At 42.4% G+C, this 19753-nt stretch overlaps 1 pseudogene; it reads left to right on the forward strand.

Annotated features, from left to right (window-relative positions):
- The first annotated feature begins 1334 nt into the window (after positions 1 to 1334).
- Positions 1335 to 12888, forward strand: LOC103227373 (uncharacterized; annotated as a pseudogene).
- The last annotated feature ends 6865 nt before the right edge of the window (positions 12889 to 19753 follow it).

A 19753-nucleotide genomic window follows, 5' to 3' on the forward strand; every position in this document is an offset into this window, starting at 1 on the left:
TTATTTTAAGAACCAAAAACTGAAAGAAAATGATTTTTTTTCTCTCTCATACCTGGCCTGCTCTCTATTGCAAATGGCAGTTCTAGAGACAGCTGTCCACCTGCTGTCACCTGTAGGGGTCAGCTGCTGGCCAGGCTACCTGGCAGCCATTTCCCCTTCTTGGTTCCCATGTCTGGATTTTCCTCTAGAACACCCTTTCCCCTCTCTTAACTCTCGGGCTTTGGCTGGGCACCCACCCCGGGGCTCAGGGGTGCAGCACGTGGCTCAGCTTAAGCCCATCTGAGCATAGTGTTGCACTGACCACAGGGCTGGTATCAGTTCACTGAGATGGAAGTCCACTGAGATGATATCCACTCTACTGAGATGGAAAGAACTCTTTTCTAGGACTTCTCAAAACTCATTTTGAATTGCTTACCATCAAGGGAAGAAATAAAGAAAGTTTCCTCTGTATTTACATCCTTCCTGGCATATCCCTGAGTATCCCTGGAGGTAGGTGTCCCCTACTTGAGAAGCATGGGCCTACAGGTAAATTCCAAACTCCCATCCACTCCAGGGAAAGCTCTTTACAATTTGACATAGCCAATCTATTCAGCCCCATCTCTGGACACAGAGTTTCTTGCCATTTCTGGAACAAGCCATGCTCTGCCATTCCCCTCAACTTTTGCACAAGCTGTTTCCTTTACCTGGAATATCTTTCCCCTTCTATACCTAGAAAATTCTACCCATACATCCATCTAGGACCACATCAACTGTCTCCTCCTTAGAAAGAGGAAAATAACTTTCCAGAATTTTAGCTGCTCTCTCATTGGTTAGAACACTGATCTTGGCCTTGGCTTGTCTGATTCTGTCTTCCTCACTGGACTATAAGCATGTCCTAAGCACATCTGCATCCCCAGAAGCTAACACGGAGCCTCGCTAAAGGTTTATTGGATATGTGGATGAGTGAATGGAGGGACCACTGAGCTTTGAAAAACCAGCTCATGCAACTGCCACAACATCCCGCCCATCAGTAATAGTAAATAACATTTATCCTGTTCCTACACAGGCATAGTTCTATTTATTAATTGCCAAATTCATAACAATTAATTTCATTGCTCATGCCTGTTAAACTCCCGAATGCTCAATAAGGACAGGCGGGCAGCTGTTCTTCCTCCCTAGTCTACCTGCTTCCTGACATCAGCCAGTAAAGGAGTCAATCCCAGTGCTGTGGCAAAATCGGGCTAGATGCTCACCCACCCCATTTCCTGTCTTTCTTGGCCACACAGCTAGACTATATTTCCCAGACTCTCTGGCTGTCAGGTGTGGCCATGTGACAGAATTCCAACCAACAGAATATGGACAAAAGTGACAAACCATTTCCAAGTCTGGGCCACGAGAACTACCCATATGAAAACTTCTGTGCTTTCCCCAACCCCAAGCTGGAAGCAAAGGGTTCTGAGGCTCTTAAGGGAATGGAGATTCAAAATGGAGAGAGCCTGGGTCCCTGAGTCACCATGTGGAGAGCCACTGTCAAATATCCACGCTGGACTGAGTTGTAAGTGAGAAATATTTTCTATCCTTAAACTCAGTGGTGTGTGGAGCTGGTTTATATTAGCTTGTGAGAGCCAGTTGTTAAATTCTGAGGAATTTTGCAAGTCCATTGTAAACACAGTCATTTTCAAAGTTAAATTGTATAAACTTATAATTAAATGGGTTACATTTTAAGATATAATGAATATTCAAAACTCATCCCATCCTAATCATTTTATGTAGTTAACTATTACGTACGGTTCTTGAGGTTATTTTCATGGAAATACCATGGAATGGGAGTGTTGCAAACATTTCTTTCCAGCTCTGTATTCAATAATGTCATGTTGGTAGCTTGAAATCAGCCACAGTGGCAGTATTTACACCATGGAAATTGGGACATTATAAACCAGGCTTTTCCCTTCCATCCCCTGAAAAAAGGCCAAACATTTACCAGTACACCATTCTAAGGTTTACTTGATATGGAGCAAATACTCCCCTAACATACTGACTTTCTGCTTTAGGAAAAGAGAGCATAACAGATGAAATGCACCTTGGCTACATGCAACTTGACATAAAGGAAAAGCAGTCGGAGTGCCCACAGCAGCAGCCCAGAGCCCTGGCAGATGAAGAATCATGCTGGTGCTCAACATGCCCAGGCTGAATGTGACATTGCATGCTTGAGATCCTTGCTAATTTTCAGAGCATGAGATTATTATGACAGAGGTACAGCAGTTGTCATTGCCTGCTTTCACATGTATTGGGTGACAAGTATAAGTAAGAGAGAATGGAAATATAGATGCTGAGTTTCAATCCCAGCTCTTGCTTCAGAAAACAAAAATGTAGACATGCTAAGTTCCTGCCCTAAATTCTTTGAGAAAAGGAATTTTTCCATGTTTTCACTCTCAGGAAAAGCATGCATTTTGGAACCAGTCTCTAGAGTGGACCTATGCATAGCTGAGAAGCTGAGAAGGTGGGAAGCCCGTGGCCAAGGCAGGTCCTGGCTGCAGGTGTGAGGACAGCAGGTCTTGGGCCAGAGCCTGATCAACAGTGCATGGAATTAACCAGGCCTGCACATGGCAAAATGATCCAAATAATTATCCTTTGTGGAAGCCATAATAATTCACTTAGAGGAAGGCCATCAGATCCTTGGGCAACTTGGCCCTCCTCCGCAGGATATAAACTGCTGAAGTAGACCCCAGAGTACAGGGCCATTTACGAAGACATCACGCAATTCACAGGACGTTTCAGTGCAGACACGGAATGAACTAATTCTGCTAATAGAGTATTTGATTTAATGGCACATTAAAGGGGAAAGGGGAGCGCTGAACACATCCTTCAGCACAGCAGCTGATGGGTTACTGTAGATATCATAAGCGAAGGAGCCAAATTCTCTCCTGCCTTCAGAACAAGCGACAGTCACCAGAGCAGAGGTGGGTCATTTTGCAAGTCAGTTTTAGTTCAGCAGCTCAGAGCAGAAATCATCGAGTTCATATAGCTCTTCTGCACAAAGCTTGTAGTGACTGGTTGCTAAGACTCTCACCTACAAGTCCCTTTTCCTTTTTGTTTAAAAAAAAAAGTTGCTAGATCATGCCAAAGTGGAATAAAATAGAAATCGGGTCACTTGATGGACCAGCACATTACTTTTCTGAGTCGTTTGTTTTCCATCTTTTGCTCTTTGGTTGCTTCTACCATTTGTGGCTGCTTCCAATGTCCCAGTCTCTGTGCTAAGCTCTTCACAAGAATATATATGTATTTACATACATTTCATTGTTTTACCAGGAAGAAGGTGCTGTTCCCAGTCTATCTTATAGACAAGGAATCTGAGGTATGGAGGGGCAGAAATGAGATTTAAACTCAGGTTTTTCTGCCTCCAGAAGCTGACTTCTTAATTAACTCTACAAAGTATGATCCTTTCAGCGAGAAGACGGAAGGCAGGACAGATTGTGCCAAGTCCCGGAGAATCTATAAAAAGCCTACTGTAGCCAGTGTGTACAGTGCAAACCAGAGGAAAAAGTGGCCAGATGGGGTGAGAGGTGAGCTGAGCTCATCAGACACCACCATCCCCCAAAAAAGCCCAAGCCATCGGATACTGAGGCAGAAGGATTGCTTGAGCTCAGGAGTTCAAGGTTGCAGTGAGCTGTGATCACACCACTACACTCCAACCGGGGCGACAAAGCAAGATCCTGTCCTCCCAAAAAATGTTTTTAAAATCCCAAGCCAGAAGTGATTTGTTTAGAGAATCCAACAAATATGTGTGTGTATCCCCAAAAACATATATTCAGAGCAAACCTTTAAATTTTTCTACTTCAAGTTCAGTTCAATTTTTTAAAAAGTGCTTGCCTAAAACAACCCAATGGGAAATTTATAGAAATTTTTTTCAATAAAATTTTACCATCTATCTTTTCTCCCCCAAGAACCAAACCCTAATTGTAAACAGTGGCAAATACGAATGATTTTCGTTTGTTCAGTTTGTAACTGTCCATAGCCCCCTCCTATCTTTTGTTTCACTCAGCTGCCAGATGTTTTCTCTGAAAATGAAATCTGATCTTGGCAATCCCTTCAAAGAGTTTCCCCATAAAACAGGGGCTCACTTTTCCAGCATGACCCACCAAAACCCCCACCATCCAGTCCAGCTCACCTCTCTCCCCATCTGCCCACTTTTCCCTCTAGCTTGCATTGTACACGATGGCTACAAGAGGCTCCTTGTAGATTCTCCAGGACTTTGTGCAATGCGCCTTCCCCATTCTTTGACTAGATAATTCAGAATCCCTGCTTCTTTTGTGAAATCAGTGCAGTGTCTGCTCCTCAGGTGAGTCACTGTGGATTCCTTCTCCTTGCCCTATCTGGGTTGGAGGCTGCCTCTATAAGAAGCCTGAGCTTACTTCTATCACAGCTGGGTTCCATTTTGTCACCCTGGACCATGAGGACAGGGACAATGTTCTGTGCACCATGGTATCCTCAGTGCCTGGCACAGCAATTCAATGTTGACTGCGTGATAGAATCACCCAGAAAGTCTGACTTAGTCAGAGGTAGGGTAGGGTTGAGAACCTCTGGCCTAATTCAGGCTTGCTGATCAACTGATTGAATGAATGAAAGAATGAATGAATACACTGAGGCATACAGCCTTGAGACCCTGGCCATCCTCCACCACTCACTCTGCTCTGAAGTACTTAGAATCTGTTTAACAAGGCTTCTTGGTCGTGCACTGGGTCAGGAGGCTGCAAATCCAGACCTAGAATGTTCATGAACTCCTTGTTGACTTTAAGACCACGAATGAACTTCCACTTGGCCCAATACACAAAACCAGATTCCTACCACAAGGAGAAACTTGAAAAATACTTTCTGCAGTTGGATGGCAGAGGCTGTGAAGTTACCAGTTCTGACTCAAAATGATCTCCCTTTTCTCCTTGATCAGCTCAGAATCAAGTTCTCTGCCAGCCAAGAATACCAGAACCCTTGGTGGCAGGAAGGAGTGCTACCACTGCCTGAGAACCACTGGTAACACCCTCCGGCGCTAAGGGCCCATCGTCCTAACACAGGCTGTGCCTCAGGCAGACGCTTCCTCTTCCGTCCTGTATGCCCCAACTCTGAGATCGCAGTAGGAGAAACCTCACCATCACAGCCAAGACCCGAATGCCAGTCATGGATCCATCCAACCTCGTCCTTCCATTGCTGAGAACTGCAAGCATGGAGAGAGAGAGCGCTGGCTAAGCCTGCACTCCTTTGTCCTCATTCTGAGGGGAAAAAAAGCCAGAAGTCCTAGAGAGTTGAACTTGCAGAGCCCAATCTCACACACTATAAAATAGTTGGAGATCTCTTACATTTGAAAAATCACAGCTGCATGCTCTGCCTTCCAGCACCAGGCAGGAGAAATGAGACAAACAAGCTTTGAAAATAAATCTGACTCTCTTGCGGCTCCAGATAGCCGACAAGTGTTCGTCCATCTGCCGCAAGCGTTCACACTGTGAATGCATTGATTTGATAATACTCTCGCATAATTGATTGAGGAGAGACTGGCTTCTTGACTTGCCTCCATGTTTTCTGTCTGATGTCTTCCCAGCATTGCTCTCTGCTTTACACACGGTCAGGAAGGAGAAATCACTGATTTTTCCAGCACTTTTCAATGGGATACATGTATGCTATTGCTTTTCCCAAAACGGTGTACTTTTCAAGTTCTTGAATGGCAGCAACTGTTAGGTGTGTGCTTCTTTCCCCTGAAATATTTCTCCCAATCTTCACAATGCCGTCTGCATCCTCTCCACCCCACTGCCCTATTGTATTTATAGGAAGTGAAAAAAAAATAGAGGTCCGTTGGAGCCTAGCAGCCACCATCGCCTGACACAGAGCAATGGTAACTGCAGAATTGTCATATGAGATATTAGCCCAGGGAATAATACTGATCTTTCTCCTCTCAGCAACTGCAACAACCCATCCGCCTCTCTGCAATTGTGACATTCAGATGTCACCACCATTTCATTAAATGGAATCAAAACAGCTGTGAGGATTGCTGTTTTATTTTATAGCACAAAGTCATCATAAGTTACTTCACAAAGCAGCTCGCAGCCAGCAAGCACAGCTGAAATGGAAAAGCTCATTGCAAAAGGATGAGCATGAAAAAGGGACAAACAGGCCAACAACATGGGGGCTGGTGGAGCTGGGTGATAGCTGGGAGTCCCTGGCTTGTTGAAAATAACCCAGGAGCACACGGTCATGCAGTCACTTGCAATTGCCTATTAATCAAAGATGTATCATACGTATCATAGGACAAGTTGAGTTTAGCATCCCATAAACATGCACTAGATGCTAAGATTCAGTTCAGCCTGAAAGAGATCACTATCTGGCCACTTCAAGATGCAGAAGCTCAGGCAATGTAACACTTCCAGTTCCCTTTCTCCTATCTGCAATACGGCCCCCACCCCTGACTCAGTGAAAAAAACCCTCAAAACATGATTTTTAAAACTTGGGAGGCAAGGTCGGGCGCGGTGGCTCATGCCTGTAATCCCAGCATTTTGGGAGGCTGAGGCCGGCACATCATGAGGTCAGGAGATCCAGACCATTCTAACACAGTGAAACCCCGTCTCTACAAAAAATACAAAAAATTAGCTGGGCGTGGCAGCATGCACCTGTAGTCCCAGCTACACAGGAGGCTGAGGCAGGAGAATGGCGTGAACCCGGGAAGCAGAGCGTGCAGTGAGCCAAGATCGTGCCACTGTACTCCAGCCTGGGTAACAGAGCGAGACTCTGCCTCAAAAAACAAAAAACAAAAAAACAAAAAAACAAAAAAAACAAAAAAACTTGGGAGGCATGCCAGCTTCCTCAGCTGGACAGCATGATCAGAGCCATGTGGCTAAAGGGTTAAGCCACTGACTTTCAAGTGAGGCAGAAGCTGGGTCTGCATTCTGCCTGTGCCACCTATTGTCTGTGTCGCTAGGAGAACTACTAAACCTCTACTTCCCAGTTTACTCATCTGTAAAGTGGGCTTCATAGGGTAGCAGGCCTTACCAGTGCCCTGCCCTGCCCTTCAGCCTTACCACTTCCAACTGCATTCTTTGCCTTAAGGCTTTTTCTGGGGGTCAGAGCCCATGGTGCCTGCTCACCTAGCAGGCTGGGTCCACTAGAGAATTAATGCTCCCAGAAGCAGCTCTCAACTAATGAGGATGGAAACGAATGTATAAATGTGCATGATCTATACATACCTCAGCCCCCTTGCCCCTTGAGTGGGATAATTCTAAGACATAGGTTTTCTGCCAACTCCTAGATTTCCCACAGCAGGCTCAAGCTCCGGTTGCCCACAGTGGTAACGTTCTTAACAACAAACCCTGCATTAGCTGCCTCCCCTCTTTGTCTCATTTCTCCATTCACCTTTTGGGAGTTTCTGAAATCATCTCACCCCACATCATATTTATGTAATGTGGCTGATCAGTGCTACATTCTGACAAAGTGAACCACTTGCTGTCCCCCAGGGTCACAACCCCACTCCTCCAAGGACAGCACAGAAAACTTATTTATCAGAAACTCAATTTTTTTTTCTTGACTTCTAGTATATAACTGGGACTATTTCTAGGAAAAAAGAATCTGTGAATAAATGTTTCTGTCTTATCCTTGTAGGGTCTTATAAGGATTCAGGCATTCAAAAGATGAGCAACTACACACTAAGGGCTTAGATTTCCTTGGTAATGATACTACTTCAGGATTAGCGGTTATTAGTGGGAAGGTTGAAGTCTGGAGCTCGTTAGCACATTTAGTTGGAAGAAAGGTGTTAATGAAAGTAGTGTTTGCATTTATTTCTCATCAAGGCTAAATGAAACTAGGTAGAGGAGTCGAGATCAAGTTCATCTTCTGGTAGAAAAACAATTCAGAGCACATACTTTCTTTAATGGAGAGACAGTCACGTAGAGATAGCAGCCAATATTGTCATGACTCCCCATTATTTTAACACTGGCTTTCGGGTCAGGTCACCTATGCAAAGGAGTATCTGTGGCCTGGCATCTTGGAGCCATTTACAGCTACACAATGTAATGATGGCACTTGGCAGAGGCTGCCATTTTCTCGATGGCAGTACCAGCATCAACTCCCTGTGGGAAGCCGATTCTTCTCCGAGGGTCTACAATCTTTGGGAAGTCTGGTGATTCTGAAGGGTGTCTCAGGGTGACACTTGTTTCCCTTTTCCCCTCTTTTTAATCAGTTCAGAGTCAGACCTGTTTCCATGCTGATGGGCCAGCACCATCCTTGGGGAGTACTCATGATCCCTTTTCTGTTCATTTAAGGGATTTAGGAATGCTTGGTAGACAGCCTTTAATTGGAGCCAATGAGTCCCGTGTAAAGTTTAAGGGATGCTGATGAACCTGCTCTGGGTTGTCAGAGGATTTCTTCCTCTCGTGTCCTGGACAGTCCCATAACTTGTCCATGGAAAGGGCTGCTTCAGAAAATTGCATTCTTTATGGTGGCAATTCAGTTTCACATCTGAGTCCTTGACTGTAAAAGGTATTTAAATTTAAAAGCATATTTTGATATAAAGTCTAAGGAAATCCCCCTCTCTCCCAGTTTATTTGGATACTCTTACCAAACAGAGACCTTGGGGCTGGCTGCTTCATGCCTATTTCGTTTTCTCATTCAATCCATTTTCACTGAAAAGGAGACATAAGCAGTGAAGCCAATATAGTTTTATTGGATCCAATGCACTGCCACTAAAACAAATATATGTACACTCAGGCCAATACACTTTTATTAAAACAAATAGAATTTAATTCAAACCAGCATTCAATACGTTTTCTCAAAGCAATGAAATTAAGCTGTACCAGTACTTCTGCTCAATATGTTTTCCCAATCAAATCCATTTGAACAAAGTGAAATATATTTATCACAGATAGCACATTTTTATTAAAAACAAATTCACTGAAACCAAGTTTCCCTTTGAACTGATAGATAGAAATTCTAACAAATTGCACAATTAGATCATAGAAACGGATGTATTTTTACTTTAGCAAAAAGCTTTTCTGTTCAGGTCCACTTTAAAACACACTAATGAATAATAAAAGTTGCTCCAACAATGTCTTTAATGAAATATTCTTTCCAAGGTATGTCCTTTGAGGTTGAAGCACAGTCCAGAAATTTTTTTTTTAATGTAGCAAAAAAGAATAGTGCTGGAATAGGATTACAATAACTTCAGATATTTAATGATTTAATATTTATCCTACCTATGCGTACTTAAAAGTGATGTTGTTGGATGTGTACAAATGAATAAAGACATGCTTGGGGGTGTTTTTTAGTTGCATTTGCCACTATACCACATTAGCCAGAAAAAACTTTCCTTGTCACTGATGAAAAATACTCTCTCTTCTTATCTGTCTGAGGTTAACTAGGGATTGCCATGCGTAGAGAGAACTTGATGGTATGGGAGGTCATTTATTCGTGTGGCTCTTTGGAGGGAATTTCAATTTTGGTGCCTAGATTACAAACCGTATTCAAGTCTTCTGAAGAACCATGGAAAAGCAGAACAACTTAGAAATGCCACACACCTTTTGGGAGGCAACAAACTCACTACAAGTAAGAGTATCCAAATACGTTCCACCTCTCTGCAGGGCCACTAATGCTCCCGACACAGGGCAGACCTCCAGGTAGAGAAGCATCTCTGGAGAAATTAGAGCCTCCCCACAAGGAATATGAGGGCTCTGATCAGTGGCCATGAGGGACCCCTCCCTGCTGCCTCCACGCTGGCCCCACACTCTGTCTTCTCTGCTCCCATCCTACCCATCCCAAGGCTGCAGGACCTTGGGATAGAAATCTTCTTCCCTAAGCAGCCCAGAGAATGCTCCTTAACCCAAGACTGTGGGTTCTCAGTACTACTTCCTCCTTCCTGTCTGGAAAAGTGCAAAAAGTATAGATATGCCCACAATTCACTGGGCAAATAATGTATTGACCTCCGGGGGATCCTGGCCTTGAATAGACCAGACCTGCCTTCTCTGAAACACAACTGGTCATGGAGGGTACCCTGAGAACAGCACCAGATGTTCATCACAGAATTTAAAAAGATGAAATATTAGAAACCCAAATATCTAGCACCCAGGAGATTGGTTAAACATATTGTAATAATATCTTCCGGATGTATTCTACAGTATTAATATCAATACAGTATCATAAGCATTCAGTGTCATTGTATTTAATTGAATGGGAAATATTCATAGTACATTATTAAATAAAAAAGTTTAAAAGATATAGTACAGCAATTTATTATCTTTGCAAAATAGATATGCATAGCTATGCATAAACAAAAACATAGGAAGATGACACTGTCAATAGTGGTGAGTGATAAATTATAGATTTCTCTCTCTCTCTCCTCCCACTGCCTCTCTTTTAAGCTGTATTTTACAAATTTCCTGCAATTAACATGTATTACTTTTGATATAAGCAAAAATTGTTTTAAAAGTGGTTATTTTTTAAAAGGTGGTATTAAGTTCAATTTAAAATGTAGTGAGCAAATGTTGGGTCAGCTTCTGTAATCTTAATTCTGGAACCCTTTCAGAGAGGGTCGGTACTCCATGTCTCATTCTTTGTTCTTTTGCAAAACTCTATTTGAAGGCTTTTGTCAACTGGTCATTGAACATGCACTTAAACAGGAACCCAGGTAATAAATTCTGCCTTGAGTTTGTTCCAGGAAGCAGTGTGGCTCGACACAAAGGATGTGCATGCTTTATGTTGTCAGATGATATAAACTGTGTTGCCCCAGATTCTGCCTTTTGCCTTAGCTCAGAGCCACCTGGCTGTTTTAATCATCTCATCTCAGATGCCTGGAAACATCTAATTCCTTTGCTCCTTTTCAGTAATTTCAGTTCTGCTTTCTTTATCATTCTGGTGTTTTCATTGCATTTTCTTATAAAAGAGATCCAGATTTCTTTTGGAAATAGATTTGAATGACAAAAACATTCTATAGAAGCAAATCCTAAACAAATATAAATATTTGACCATGACTATGCAAACAAAGCTCCTGCTTCCTCCTCTGTGTCCACAGAGACCCTGAGGAGGAACTCCAGGGAGAACAGAAGCTTGGGAGTCATCCCATCCCTTGCTCAGGTGCAAAATCCCCTGCCCTCCGCCTGGCACTGATAGGGACAGATCATTTTCTCTGCTTGGAGGGGCAGCCTCCTGTGACCTGGACGCATTAGAGCCTGAACACAGGAACAGAAGGTATCCTCCCTCCTTCCTTAGCGGTCTCCGCGTGCCCTTCTGGGGAGGATTTGCTCTTCTGGGCTTCTTCACACACATGATTCCTAGTCATGGCTTCAGCCCCTTTAGTTCACTGGGTCCTTATTCCGTGTTTTCCTGGGCCCAGCTGTGAGATTGGAAAATGGAGATGAGAAGGAAGAAGGGGACAGGGATGGTGTGGTGGTTGGTGGTAGAGAAAGAGAGATACAGACAGACAGAGAAACAAAACAGACCCTCAGACATGGAACATGTTTAATTAAACCGACTTTATCCAGTTGCAGTTGAAACCAGGGTGGAAATAATTGATGCTCCTTGTATCGTTTTAGGTGAAAATGGTAGAAATAAATAGAACCGTCAAAGTTGCAAACCTTCCCATCTTCATTATAGATAAAGAATTAAGAAATGAAAAGTAGTAAACAGAGAGGGGTTCCAAGATTTCTTTTTCTTCCTCCAAGGCAATGTCCCCACAGAGCTTAGCATCAAGGCACCCTATTTTCTGTCTGACAGTTACTCCATTTTCTCCTCCCTTGAAAAGGGTTGCCCAGAGCACCCCCAACCCACTCCAAGGTCAGGCCTTTCCCAGTCTGAAATTCTTCATAGACAAGTTATCCTCCTTTGCTCACCTTCAAAGCATCCCACACACCAGTTCTTCTTCCTAGTCCTGGGAAAATGCCTTCTCCAGAAGCTGCCTGTGCATTTGCCAATCTAGCCCCCTTAATGACCCTTTGAGGCAGACACCTTATCCCCATTTCACAGAGGTAGAAACTAAGCCTCTTAGAAATTGAGTAACTCAACCCAGGTCACACAGCTCCAGCTAAGTGACAGAGCTAAGGTTCAGGCCACTCAGCTGACTGCAGTGTAGTGTGCTGCTCTGCTCCTCACTGCTTTCCTGTAAAATCTCAGGGATTGTCTGGCTCAACATGTACCTGGGGAAGAAGAGAAAACTGAGGCCTAGAGAGGTGAAGTGGCTTGCCCAAGACCACTCCAACTGTCCCACTTATCCTTGGCCCCTTTCCACTCCCCCATGCAGCATAGCTCATTATATTCAAATACTTCAGCTAATACATTCAGACGCTAAAACCCTGCCCCTAAAATTACTGCAACCATTTTCTAAGAGAAAGCAGCTTAGTTTCAACCTTTTTCCACATCTTGTTCAAAAATCAGAAGTCTCTAATACAGCTGTGATTTTGTTTCATCTTCTGTCATTCCCTCTCTGCCCTCAGATTGGTGTGCCAGTGTGTGACAACATGGCTCTAAAATAGGCCAGCAGGAGGGGGAAAAGGGTTGGAAAAGACAGAAAGAGAACAAACTCTGTCTCTTGCTCACTTTCACTCTCCCTCTCTCTTTCTCTTCCTTTCTACCCCGTGGTCCTCCCAGGGTCTCTGGGAATCCAACCTCAGTCTGTTGGGCTTACAAAGTGACCAAAGTCAAATGCTGATCTGTGAGAGAAAGAGGAGGCAGACACATTGGGGGACCGAGAAGTACTTTGAGGCACCCCGCTCACCATGGTATGGGGAGGAATTTGGCCACATCCCTGCCAACCGCTCCTTCTTTTGGACTCGGAAAGGGTCAGTTGCTTGTTTCTATCAGATTCATGAACACTACCAAGAAAAGAGCCCAGTCTGAGACATTTAATATTGGTTGAAACACAGAGGTTTAACTGATGATTGACGTACACAGGGTGATAGGAAGAGTATGAATTTGAGAATCTGATGGATTTTGTTTAAAGTTAGGACTAGGCTACTGACTACCCACCCTGCTAATTGTCTTGGGGAAGTTATTTAACCTCTCTGAATCTCAGCTTCTCATCCACAAAACAGGACACTAGCACACAGTGGGCTATCTATACATATTTGTTGAATTGAAATGGGAGTATTCAAAATCATTTGGGTTGCTGGCTTAAAATAAGCAGAATAATTCAGTTCCTGTCCATCTGAAATCTGATTGTCCAATTTGGAGTTTCAAAGGTAACAAAGATCCTAATGACCTAATATAATTGGGGTAATCCTAAAATTTATTAGGAGATCTGCAAGTTCCATGATGACTGTATACTGGAGGAAATGCACAATGCACACAGACCTTCCTAAGAGTACAGCACTACTTAATTATGAGTAATTGTTGCATGAACACACACACACAAACACACAACTACAGAACTCACACTATAAGACAGAAGGGTTAAGTAATGACATTTGACCAAAATGAGCTCTTGCAGAGCACAACAATGAGTCTAAGCTTCCTCCTTAATATCTTAACGGGCTAGAGGATACACAGGCTTTTAAGTAATGTACTTATTATCCAAACACTAGCAGACATTTAACGGAATCCAGGAGCATTGTGTCAAGAAGGAAAAGAACTAACCAAAGAAAAAGAAAAATAGAGAGTTTCCCGGCTGTTTTACCACATCACGACTTCAACAAAACCGAGCCTGTCCTTGCCTTGTCCCTGATGGCTCGCCAGCAGAGTGAATGAATTGGAGCAGATTTAGGTTTTAAAATGCCTCCTAATATCATCTGGGCAAATTAGCTTACATGGCTGGACACTGTGCTCCAGCCACAGAGAATGTTCTTTTCCTGTTGGAAGCTCTGACAGCCCACTGCCACGGTGAAATATCAGGAGCCTCTTAACATTTTTCTTGATTTCTTTAAGAGTGAACATTAGACATATTAAGAACAACAACCCAATCATTAAGCCCTGTGAGGTTTTCCTAGGAGCCAGCTCTATCGCTTTAATCAGATTATGGACAACTCATTCTCATCCCAGCCATTTATCTTCTTTGTTTACACACACACCAAGTGGCATTCTTCTTAGCATCAAAAAATAGTAATCAAAATTGAGAACAACAAAAGACCTTTCATTATTTACAGTGTTAAGTAACATCTATTTGCCTTCATTAGTTTCTAAACAACGAAGTACACTGGTTCTGATTAAACCTGGCATGTGTTAATTATATCCGAGGTCTGGGATTGTTTTGTCTACAATAAAGGATTGCTGAAAGCTGAAATTTGAGGCGCCCAGGCCCCAGAAGTTACCTGCCCCTATGTGTTTCCTCAGTGAGAGTTTCCAGCCTGAGAATGGCAGAAGCGGATGTGAGCTTGTCACAGAAAGTTTTTTTTGTTGTTTTGTTCGGTTTTTAAACCCTCGGTTTTATTGCCCATTTTATGGGCTGGAGTTAAATGGCAGTACAATGCAGTTTGCACTCTTACTGCTCAGCACTAACAGTCATGATGAGCCATAATTAGAAGTAAAACCACCACATAAATAACATGGTAGAAAAATTGCCACCGTGAGAAGCCAGTCTTTGGCGATGGGAAACTTCAGAGGGTCCTGAGTATCCATTATACTTAAGGGGCACCGCGTATTTTAGCCCATATTTGTTTTACTAAAGCCAAAATGGGAGCCATTTAGACTTTCGAACAAGCTTTTAAAAATAGAGAACGTAGGCTTAAACAGACTGCTGCTAAGTGTGATGCAGAAACCTGTCGCCTGGAGGCCACGACAGCTGGATGGGCTGGGAGGGAGAGCCCTGGGAGCTCAGGGGTGAGGAAGGGAAGAGAAACAGGGGAGGAAGAGGAGGCCTGGACTCCCCCGAACAGCAATGTCTAGACATTTCACCGCAGAGCCGAAGAGTCTGCGCACCATTGAGCACAGCAGCTTAGACTTCCGCCGGGGAATGTGCGAGGCTGGGATACCTTGCAGATTTTGCTTTCATGACCTGTACTCAGTGATGAAGTGGGAGCAGGTAGACTAGCATTTTTTTTTTTTAATGGAGTCTCATTTTGTTGCCCAGGCTGGAGTGCAGTGGCATGATCTCGGTTCACTGCAACCTCTGCCGCCCATGTTCAAGCGATTCTCCTGACTCAGCCTCCCAAGTAGCTGGGATTACAGGTGTCTGCCACCGCGTCTGGCTAATTTCCATATTTTTAGTAGAGACGGGGTTTCACCATATTGGCCAGGCTGGTCTTGAACTCCTGACCTTGTGATCCACCCGCCTTGGCCTCCCAAAGTGCTGGGATTACAGGCGTGAGCCACCGCGCCCAGCCTAGACTAGCATTTTTGGGCACCCACTATCTCCTTGGCATTTTACTTCCATTTTAATTCTCATAACAGCCTTAGGATGCCAAGGAAAAGGAAGAGAAAATAAATTGTGTTCTGTGCCTGAAAATGGCCTTAAAGAAACAAGGACCAACAGCTGGAGCAGAGTGGGCCTGCCCATATGCAAAGAGGCAGCGAGTAGGAATTAACATAAGGCATATCACGTGGATGCCATAGAACTATGACAGCAATTTCATTTTTTCCCCGAGTCAGCCTCTCTTGTACAGGGGAATTAGGAAACAAACCCAAGAGAATAAACTTGAAATGGAAGGAACGTGCTTTGTAGTCAAGTGTTTTTTCAAAGCCTGCAGCATTTTAAAAACTGATTTAAGTACATTCACTTGCTTTCTAAAATAAGTCATATGTATGTTTCTACTGATCAGCCAGAATAGTTAAGGTCTGATCTTCATATGGAATGAAAGGGGACATTCTTTGGATATTCTGGAAGTACACACGTGTTCTTTACAGAGTTTGATTTGCTTTCTCCTTTTCTTCTTTCCTTTGCAAAATCAAACAAACAAGAATAAAAACCAAACCAAAACAAAATTAATGAAAACCCCTGTGTTGAGGACTTTCGTTTTGTTTTAAATGTGTCTGGTATTAAGCAGCATCTTTAGTGAAATGACTTTAAACTTAAGTAGTAAATACAGCTCCATTTCACATGTGGATTTTGTCTGCATTTACATCTCTGCAGGCCTCACATGCCATGACACCAGACATTTTTTTAATTAAGATATGAAGTGCTCATTTTTTTTTTTTTTTTTTTTTTTGGTGGACCTGCTGTATTGTAACAAATTTACTACATGTCTCAGAAAACACATAGCTTTGCCAAAGTTGGTGAGTAGCCCAGCATGGTTTATCTCCAGCCCACAGCTCTTTCCCTGAATTCAATACTGCAGGCACAATTTAATGCAAACCCAATTTATGACTTAATGCTCTAGGGACCGTAGTGGGAGATTGTTACATTATTCTTTTCTAATCCTATTTGTGTTTTAATTTGCTAAGTCTGTAATGAGGTGCATGCCTTGAATATTCAAGATCTTTCACATTGCTTTTGACTTTGTTTAATATAATAGATTTTATAGTTTGCATTAAATACCCAGGTGCTTCGGTCAGTATTATCTCTTTATTTTCTCAACTAGAGTGAATAAAATTACACGATGAAAGTAACTGTGTGCATGTTTCCTTGTTTATTGCAATGGTTTATTTCCTATTATAATTCTTGATTTAAATTACGTCTAGTTCTCCAAAAGTCAATTCTCCATGGACTCTTACTTCCCCTTTCCAAACAATTGTTAGCTCCTGAAGAGAATGGAGTCTTGGCTGACAACTGATTAGTTGAATAATAATAAAACAAGTTTTCTAGTCTCATTTATGATACTTTAATTGCACAGAAGGGGAGAAAGTGAGGAAGATAGGAAGGAAGGGAGGGAGAAATGGAGGGAGGGAGGGAGGGGAAGGGAAGGGAAGGTGCTGTGTCACTATATGCTGCTATTTGATTTCTGGTGTTGGGCTGAAATGTACCGTCCCTAATCAGAGCTGCTACATCACCCAACCCCACAGTGTGTCATTTGGTGTCCATAACTGTGTTATAGCCAATTATAGCTAAATTCTCTGTTCTGTATGCACAATCAAAGGGCGTCTGGAATGCGTTTTGCTATTTTCTGAATCCTATTATTGCAGACATGTTTATTACATTCAGAAGATGGCTTTCTGAAATTACATTGGAATTGTATGACCCACCTGCCATTTGCAAACAAAAGGACCGAAACATTTCTTAACAAGAAGGAAGTTCATTTAGCTCTTTCCTGGTAACTTTTCTCATGTTATTTTCTTTCTGAGCTATATCTTTAAGACTCATTGCCCAAGCCCCTATGTATTTGTAAAAATATCTAAGCTCTCCAGTTAATGTTTAATAATCCTGTGGTGAATGCTGGCTATAATTTTCATTGTGAATTTTTTTTCAAACTATGAAAAAAGGGATTGTAAAATGGATCCCAAATTATAACAATCTGATAGCCCTGAAATAGTTCATTTAGGTTGCCTTTCAAAAGAAAAAATTTTCAGGTTACGTCTTTAAATTTTTGGGGGGGCCATTTAAAGAGGAAAGTGAATGGTGTTAGAAAGACACACGATACCTATTTGAAAACATAGCATCTCCTCATTAATTATTAAGGGAGAAGTGAAAGTGTTTCTAAACCAAATGCTTTCTTTTTCCCTTCTACTGAAGTTTACTCCTCTTATATTTTCCCCCCAAGCTTACTTTATTACTGGTATTTGCCTCGCAGAGCCAGGGGATATTACTACCTTTTTATTTGCTATTTTTACAGGACCCAGCAAAGTGCTTTTAAAATATATAACCACTTAATTCAAGTCAAGCTTCCTCAATACTCCTTTCATTCAAGCCCTTTCTAATTTGTTTTCCTCCAGCCAGGAGCCTGGAGAAGACACTGTGATTTATGTTTTCATTTATTTATTTTATTTGGGCTTTTCATTTAAGAAAAGAAATTCTGCACAACCCCCACCATCCTCCATTCTCCCTCATCTCACTCCACCCCACCTCCACTTCTGTATTTTAAGACTCTCAAGCCAGACTTCAGAGTTTTAAATTCATGTCTTATCTGACCACAGACTGGATGAGTCTTGGTCTGGGCTTCTTACACGGCTCCGAGTGGTATCAACCCAGTGCTTTAGATTCAAATCTTCTTGAGGGCAGTGCCTTTATCTTTGTCTTCCTTTATGACTTTACACCCTGCTCAGTAAAGAGCTCCTAGTACAGAGCCTCGGAGGAATTCAGCCTTTTCCCAAAGATGAAAGATGCTATGCCGTGGAGTTTAAATTCCCACAAAGAGATGATTAAAGGTGTGTGTTTGGCAACAGACAGGATCTGTTTTCCTGTACAGATTAAGGTACTGTTTTTGTTTGGGAGCCGGGGGAGAGGAGGTGGAGGAAACCTCTGCATGACATGTAAGAGCTTGGGCTTGGGAGTCCTGCAGCCATGGGTAGAGTCTTAGTTCTGCTACTTCATTATTGACTTTGAGTGAGTTACTCCTGCTCCCTACATGGATTCATCCATCCAGTCATTCTGTCAGCAAATAGTTATTAGGCACCTACTGTATACCAGGTGCTGAGTGGGTAGCAGGTGTTGACATAGATATGATTCCTGTCCACACTGACCTGGTGGAGTAAACAGTCAGACAAGCATTAACAATAAAGCATGACAGGCATGAGAACAGGGGAAGCCAGGGAAGCCCTCTCCAAAAACAGTGATATATAAGTGACATGAGATCAGTTTCCTCAAGTATAGAATAGGGGTTAATATAATGCCTGCCTCGTAGTGTCCGTATGAGAAGACAGAAGATAATGCACAAGTAGGGCTTTGCATTGCTACTCTCATAAAGTAAAAAACTCAGGAAAAAATCAGTAAAGCAATTATTGTCATTATTGCTAAGTACCATCCCAGGATTCCTAAAGAAATTAATATTAGAGAATCATGACATTTTACCTGCAAGAATATGCAAGCTTTACCCTGCAGTTCTAATTCTTTTTTTATGGAGAGAACTAAACAATAACACTGTCTGCAGAACATTAAAGTAAATTTGAAGATAAACGAACTAAAGTTAATAAGCACTCTCAAGTAAAAATTGCTAGCAATGGAGTCTTGGAGTAACTACTACTCTAAGGCAGAAATGAATCACACAACTCAATTCTATCCACTTCAAAAGAGGACTCATCTTCCCACTGAGTCCTGGACATCCCCAGCAGAAGAATGCTCCCCCAAAGCACTCTTACCAGTTTATTAAAGGTAATAAAACTTACTTTCATTTAAACATAGCCAAGAAGCATTTTTAAATGAATATTTATATATTGGGAATCATATTTGCTCATTGTAACTTCAGAAATGCATTCCCATAGAAACAAACCTTGGTTTCACCTATAATCAACAAGGCAGACCAAGGTTCATTCCAGGAAGTGCAATGCCTTGGTGGATAAAGAGTGGATAATGGAATTCTCCAACATAACTCCTGAAAATAATGAGATAATCAAGTGTTAATGCTCATAATCTTTGAATAACTTGCACAAATATCACAAATATTGGGGGGGAAGTATCTTTGCTGAGCTGTGGCAGAATTCTTCTTAGGGGAGAGAACTGCCTTTATTTTAGCAAATACTTAGACCATTTTGATGGCATTTAGATGTGGTCCAAGACAGAGGTAAATTGCTCTGCATGATAACGTTGGAGGAATTTTGAGGTTCTGGGATCAGCCTGAAAAGCAGATAAAGGAGAGGAGAGTTTTGACAGACAGACGAGCCGCTAGTCAGTGCTTGGGAGACATTTAGCAAGAAAACTGACAGAGAGGTTTACGTAAGCATGGGCATGTTAGAGGAACTATTATAAAAAATGATGTCCAATATTCAATTCTTGTAAAGCTGGATTTGTAAATTA

The sequence above is a fragment of the Chlorocebus sabaeus genome, chromosome 21, assembly GCF_047675955.1.
Source record: "Chlorocebus sabaeus isolate Y175 chromosome 21, mChlSab1.0.hap1, whole genome shotgun sequence".
Classification (NCBI taxonomy): domain Eukaryota; kingdom Metazoa; phylum Chordata; class Mammalia; order Primates; family Cercopithecidae; genus Chlorocebus; species Chlorocebus sabaeus.